Source organism: Maylandia zebra, linkage group LG23 (assembly GCF_041146795.1).
Source record: "Maylandia zebra isolate NMK-2024a linkage group LG23, Mzebra_GT3a, whole genome shotgun sequence".
Classification (NCBI taxonomy): Eukaryota; Metazoa; Chordata; class Actinopteri; order Cichliformes; family Cichlidae; genus Maylandia; species Maylandia zebra.
In genome coordinates, this window is record NC_135188.1 from 47,790,071 (window position 1) to 47,797,790 (window position 7,720).

Here is a 7,720-nt window from a genome sequence, read left to right on the forward strand (position 1 = left end):
GATACAGTTCAGCTAAATTGCTGCTGTAGAAAAAACTAAGACCATACAGACCAGTGGTTTCCTTCACAGACACAGTACTGTACTTTGGTCAAATGCTCCTTAATATCCACATCACCAAATATTGTGCCCATCTTTAAGTGGTTTCGGAGAGCCTGCTTCATGTCCCCACTTCCATATTTAATCCCCAACAGTGTGTGAAATTACTCCATCAAACTGAGCATTCCCTAATGTCTGTACTGAGTTCACAAGAGGGAGGAGAATATCTCTCTTGAACTGTTCAGTGTATGTTACCACCAGGGGAAAGTCTGCATTTTTAGACTCATACTGAAATTGGTGATTTGCTTTTCAGATTTATGTGGCAGAAAGGGAAGTGTCATCTCCAAGTCTTATATCTCGATCATCCCTTTGGGCTGATGAAAGATGGAGTTTTGGGTTTTTTCTGGATGAAATTCAGAGTCATGCTATACCTCATTAATTCCCACTTCTGGGATCTGGGCAGACACATGTTGTACTGAATGACCACAGTTAGAAGGGATTTTCATGATCTTATCTCCTTTTTTAGGCCTCTTACTGCAGAAATGGTTTCATTGTCATCTAAAAGTGTCATGGTCGCAGCGTTTTGTGTTTCCTTTTGGTTTCATCTTGTGTTTTGTGCTAATTCTGATTTTGTATTAGTTCTTAGGGTTGAATCTGGTGTTTAGTGTTTTACCAGCCCTACCTGTGTCTTTCCTCTGTTCTGTTCGTGTCCCCAAGTTTGTATTGTAAAACAGTCTGTGTGTTTCCTGTTTTACTTTGAAGGTTTGTGTCTCGTCTTGTGGTTCAGCTGTGCTCCCCTCCTGTGTGTCATTCCCCTCATTACCTCGTGTGTATTTATAGTGTGTGTCTGCCTGTGTTCCTTGTCGCGTCGTCTGCATTACTCTGTGTTAGTTGGTATTACTCCGTGTCTGTCTGTTCTCATCTCGTGTTCCAGGTTCATTAGTTTTTCCCAGGTTAGGTTCGTGTCTTTGTGCAGTCCTCGCCACCCTTGTTTCTGTTTATATTTCACCCTTTGTAAACAAACACTCACCTGCATCTAGCCGTTTCCTGCATCTTGGGTCCTCATTTAACTCCACCACACGTCTGCTGCCCCAGCCATGACAAAAAGTCTCTCATCTCATTGTTGATCATATAATTATTTACACTACCAGTCAAAAGTTTGGACACATCTTCTGATTGAATGGTTCTTCTTCATTTTTTACGACCTTCCACATTGTAGAGTCAGCGCTGCAACATAACTGAGCACGGCACATTAAAAATGCATACTTTATACGTATTTACATATATTTATGTATACGTATATATATATTTATCTGTACAGTGAACTTGAGATGACCACCAACACTGGCATACACATTCACAGTGTGTATCAGTGTCAATATTTACCAATAAACTTAAACAATGAGTTTTAATCAAAGAATCATGTGAGGCAGAGATATTTGTAAGGAGAAAGGATTTCTTCATGTTTTGAGGAAGTGCTGAAGACTGAAGTGACACAACTTCAACTTTATGAATGACACTGATTGATTTTATTATTTTGATATGATGTTGCATTTATTAATGATGGCTGCTGCTCCTGTCTCTTCCATCAGGTGAAGAATGCTGCTCATGCTCGTCCGGCAGGTCCTGCTACTCCTGTCGCATCTCCAGCCGCTCCTGCTCCTCCTTCAGTTCCTGTTGCTCCTGCAGGGACAGGAAAAACGCGTGGGAGCAGCGCCCTCTCGCTAATGTGCGAAAGGGCGCTGCTCCCACATAAAATCTGGGCGCACAAGATTACCCGCTCTGAGCCCTTCCTGCAAGAGTGCGCAACGCCCACGCCACCACACAATCCAGTCCACCTCTCAAACACGCACCAGATTACACCACTCGGAGCTCCTCCTGCACGCACACGAGAGTTGGCCACACCCAGCCACCACTCACTCTGGGGCATCTCTCGCACGTGCACTGAGGAAAGGTCCATAACCTGGTCGGGAGGGGGTATTCAGGAGGTTCAACGCTGGAACATTGAACACTCCAACCTCCTCCTGCACGCACACAAGAGTTGGCCACACCCAGCCACCACTCAATCCGTGCCACCTCTCGCATGCGCACCAGATTACACCACTCCGAGCTCCTCCTGCACGTGTGCGAGAGGGGGCCACACCCAGCCACCACTCAATCCGGGCCACCTCTCACACGTGCACTTAGGAAAGGTCCATAACCTGGTCCGGGAGGAGGGATTCAGGAGGTTCAACGTTCTACAGATGAACCTCACACTCTGAGCTACTCCTGCACACCTCTTGCACATGCACAAGATTACGCCACTCGGAGCTCGTCCTGCAAGATGGCGCCACAACCAGCCACCACTCAATCTGGGCTCATCTCACAAACCCACTGAGGAACGATCCATAACCTGGTCCGGAAGTGGGGGGGAGGAGGCTCAACGTTCCAGCGTTGAACCTCACACTCCTGCACGTGCGCAAGAGAGTGTCACACTGGACAAACTCTTGCACTCGCAACAAGATTACACCCTTCCAAGCCCCTCCTACACGCGCACGAGAGGGGGCCACACCCAGCCACCACTCAATCCGGGCCACCTCTCGCACGCGCACCAGATTATGTCACTCTGAGCTACTCCTGCACAAGATTACCCACTCTGTGCCCTTCCTGCAAGAGTGCGCAACGCCCACGCCACCACGCAATCCAGTCCACCTCTCAAACACGCACCAGATTACACCACTCGGAGCTCCTCCTGCACGCACACGAGAGTTGGCCACACCCAGCCACCACTCAATCTGGGGCATCTCTCGCACGTGCACTGAGGAAAGGTCCATAACCTGGTCGGGAGGGGGTATTCAGGAGGTTCAACGCTGGAACATTGAACACTCCAACCTCCTCCTGCACGCACACAAGAGTTGGCCACACCCAGCCACCACTCAATCCGTGCCACCTCTCGCACGCGCACCAGATTACACCACTCCGAGCTCCTCCTGCACGTGTGCGAGAGGGGGCCACACCCAGCCACCACTCAATCCGGGCCACCTCTCACACATGCACTTAGGAAAGGTCCATAACCTGGTCCGGGAGGAGGGATTCAGGAGGTTCAACGTTCTACAGATGAACCTCACACTCTGAGCTACTCCTACACACCTCTTGCACATGCACAAGATTACGCCACAACCAGCCACCACTCAATCTGGGCCACCTCTCACAAACCCACTGAGGAACGATCCATAACCTGGTCCGGAAGTGGGGGGGAGGAGGCTCAACGTTCCAGCGTTGAACCTCACACTCCTGCACGTGCGCAAGAGAGTGTCACACTGGACAAACTCTTGCACTCGCAACAAGATTACACCCTTCCAAGCCCCTCCTACACGCGCACGAGAGGGGGCCACACCCAGCCACCACTCAATCCGGGCCACCTCTCGCACGCGCACCAGATTATGTCACTCCGAGCTACTCTTGCACGCGCACAGGATCACACCACACCCACGCCACAAAAACACTCCGGTCCCCTCCACACTGAGTTTAGAAAAGTTCAACATTAACGTGGACACTGCATGTCCCCTTAACATTTCCACTTTAGCAAATGTCACCTGCTGAGCGGTCCTTACTGCACTCTTCAAAAGGTTTCAATCTATTAATAATATGACAACATTCATTTGAACAAAACACATTCTAATTAAAATAATCGACCTGATTTACGGCACAAATCTCACTTTTTTTTTTAGGAAAGAGAAGCACACACACACACACACACACACACACACAGTTTCTGTAGCCAAACAAAAGATAACAGATCCTAAGATACAAACATTTTCATTCCTCTTAGATTTTAGCAGTTACTCAGAGTCTAGCGGTAGGCAGGAAAATGAACACAAACATGATTTGTCTAAGAACAGGCTGTAAGATAGTACTTGCTTGGTTATATCACACTAAAGAAATTACAAAATGTGAGCACCCATGTACATGCATGCAGCGAATATCAAATTCTACTCTTTAAAGCTTTTATGCAGCAAGAAGGTACCTTTGAACAGCGGTCTCCAACCTTTTTTGCACCACGGACCGGTTTATGCCCGACAATATTTTCACGGACCAGTGTCTCAGATAAATACAACAAAATAAAACTAGTATCAGTATCGAAAAAAAGAAGATTTATTCATAACACATGTGAAAAGACCCAGGAAAACCGAGTTAACAATAAAAACGATAACAAAATAACGCTTAAAACCGATAAAAACCCTGAAAACCAGACATTTCACACCTGAGCCTCAACTCTCGCGGCCCGGTACCAAACGACTCACGGACCGCTACCGGTCCGAGGCCCGGGGGTTGGGGACCCCTGCCTTAGAACAGCCAGTCCGTGAAAATATTGTCGGGCATAAACCGGTCCGTGGCGCAAAAAAGGTTGGGGACCGCTGCCTTATGCTGGGCTTACACTGTGCGATTTTTGGCCCATTTTGAGCCGATTTTTGAGTCGTGCGACCGTTTTGGCGATCGGCCCGATTTTGGCCTTCATCGTGCGTCATGCATCGTATAGTATACGTGGGGTAACGAGACGCGATTAACCCCTCACGACCAGCTCCCGATCATCAATCGCTTGGTCGTGAGCGACCCTCGCGACCGTCGTGAGGGTGTCACCGCAGTTTGTCACACTGCGCACGCGCAAACACAAATGTCAGCGAAAAAGACGGAGCAGCACAGCAGTGCAGCGTGTGATCTGGACACAAGCGATGGAGGAACAACTTGTAGAACTTTGGAAAGCTCATCCGAGCCTTTTCGATGTGGCCTCACAAAATGATCACGACCACAACAACCGTGAAAATAGTTGGATCTACACTGCTGCTCAATCACAGCTGATCAATGTTTTTCATTAGCAATTTAGCAAAGTTGATGGTGGTGGTGTGTCTGTGTGAGTGAAAGACAGAGAGAGCGAGCGACAGAATTTCTGTTATAACCTTCATTTTATGGAGGCACAGTGTGAGCACTCAGGTCGCATCAGAGCATCGGGCGGTATAGTGTGAGACCCTGCATCGTGACCTATGACCCCTGCGAGTCAACCGTACAGTTTGAGCAGGAGCTGACTGAAAAAATCGCACAGTGTCTGCCCAGCATTAGAAGACCAACACATGTACAGGTCCCTCCACACTGTGTTTAGAAAAGTTTAACATAAACGTGGACACTGCATGTCCCCTTAATAATTCCACTTTAGCAAATGTCACTTGTCGAGCGGTCCTTACCTTAAAAAATAATCTCTTTTTCTTTCCTCTCCTCTCTTTTTCTCCTCTGTAATCCAAAGTGCATGTACCAGCTCTGCCAGCATTTTTCAAAATGTGTTTTTTCCATAAATGCTATGACAACATTCATTTGAACAGAACGCATCTGACGCATTTGCTAAGCTCCACCCCCGGCTACTGTTGAGCAGTACCTGGTTACCTGGTTTCTATATTTCTCCATGTAGCACAGTGTCTTGTTAATTTATTAGGTTGAGTCGTTTAAAAGAACATGTCACAAACTTGTATTGATTCACAAATACACCACCTAATCATATGTGATAAGTTGGGACTAAATTTAAGTTGTGTAATGGTCAAGCAACTTGATAGCACAGTGTAATTGTGCGAAATTAATCAAAGCACCCCCAAAGATTTCTTACTTTTTTGAGAATATTTGCTGTTTGTGTGACACACTACTAAAAATATAAAAAGCATACAGTACTGTACTTGTTTGAGGCGTAATATTTTAACAACAAAAGTATAGATAACCCCCCCTCCCAAAATGGTTTGTTCCAGCTCTCCCCTACTCTGACTCTAGCGCTCTGGCTGCCAGAGCGATGGTGGCTGAGACGCAGCGGTGCAGAGGTGTAAGTGCCTGGCTTAAAACAGGGCATGTTAGCTGCATTTAACCTTCAGTTACTCTTTCTACAGTTAGGTAGGAGTCAGACCATGTTTCTTTTTAGCTGAAAAGCATTACACCAGGTAACCTGCAGTGTTGGAAACGTGTTTTCCGACGATGTTTGCTGCCCTACAATCCGTCCTACTCTGTAGTAAATTCAGCGACATTTGACCCGTCCTGTTGCTCCCATTGAAATGTATACAGCCTATTTAAAATCTAAAACTTTAGATTGTCCGCAGCCTGCTGTTGTTACCACTGTCCTGTTTGAAATGGATGCTAACTGACTGAATGCCCATTAACCTTATAACTGTTGTGTGCGTGTGTGTTTGTGTACAGAGAGACAGCCAGGTTCATAATGGATATAAGGACGTTTTTTCAAAAAAAGGAGCCACATCAGGTAAAAGTGTAAGATCAAATGATCCGTCAATCAAGAATAATGTTGGATCAGTGTATCAATGTTTATATCTTTTATTAGATGTTCATGTGGTTTGGTTATTTGCCTTTTGGTTGAAAGTACACTGAGAGGACTTTTTGTTAGTGATCTTAACAGAATTTTTTTCATATTAATGTAATTTTTCATCTCATTGCATACAATCTATTTGTGTATGATTGTCAGTGCAAAGGGAGCGAGGAAAGAGGGAACGTGAGGAGAAAGTACAAGGTCAGGAAGAAGCAGGTAAGAAAACAGACAGGGAGCAGTGACGGGCACAACAGAAACTGTTAAACTGACAAAGAGAAATACATACATGCAAATGCATACATATATGTCCAACCAGAGCATGTTGGTTGATGTTTAAGTGATTGCCTTCTTGTCTTTGGTGTGTAGTGGTACATTTCTCATGACATGCCATCTCTTTCTCATGTATTCACGTCATCCTCTTAAACTAAAGATTTAAGTAAAATTCATATACAGAAAATGTGTGAAAAAACAGTTTATTTTTTGATATATATTGGTTATGCATTGATCAAAAAAATAGTTGATGTGTAATGTTATCACAGGTACCTGCAGCCCAAATGAGAACATCATTATACACATAATTTAATCACATCTCCCTGTCCTCCACTCTCCCCACCTTCACCCAGTATGTTACCTGCTACACCAGAGACAATAAAACATTGGACTTATTGTATGCCAACACCAAGGAGGCATACAGCTCATCACCTCTCCCTCCCCACAGGGAACTGTGCTGGCACCGTTCCTCTTCACCCTCTACACTGCAGACTTCTCCATCAACTCCCCACGCTGCCACCTACAGAAGTTCTCTGACGACTCTGCCATAGTCGCCTCATCACAGGTGAGGACGACTCCGAGTACAGACGGTGGACTCTGGACTTTGTAGACTGGTGTCAGCAGAACCACCTGCTGATAAACGCCGGGAAAACCAAGGAGTTGGTGGTGGACTTCCGGAGACGCAGACCCACCACACTGACAGCGGTGAACATCCAGGGAGTGGACATTGAGATAGTGGACTCTTATAGGTACCTGGGTGTTCACCTGAATAATAAACTGGACTGGAGCCACAACACTGATGCTCTTTACAGGAAGGGTCAGAGCAGACTCCACCTGCTGAGGCGGCTGAGGTCATTTGGAGTCCAGGGAGCGCTTTTAAAGACCTTCTATGACTCTGTGGTGGCATCTGTCATTTTTTACAGTGTGGTATGTTGGAGCAGCAGTTTATCAGCAGCTGAGACGAAGAGGTTGGATAAACTCATCAGGAAGGCCAGCTCTGTTCTGGGATGCACCCTGGACCCAGTGCAGGTGGTGGGAGACAGAAGGACTGTGGCCAAAATAACATCTCTGATGGACAGAGTC

At 46.3% G+C, this 7,720-nt stretch overlaps 1 long non-coding RNA gene across 1 annotated transcript; it reads right to left on the reverse strand.

Annotated features, from left to right (window-relative positions):
- Positions 1-1,542: 1,542 nt before the first annotated feature.
- On the reverse strand, positions 1,543-5,541 carry LOC143415190 (uncharacterized). Its single transcript, XR_013095822.1, has 2 exons — positions 5,256-5,541; positions 1,543-1,719 (listed from the first exon to the last, which is right to left on the reverse strand). It is a non-coding gene; the product is annotated as an uncharacterized LOC143415190 (long non-coding RNA).
- Positions 5,542-7,720: the final 2,179 nt, after the last annotated feature.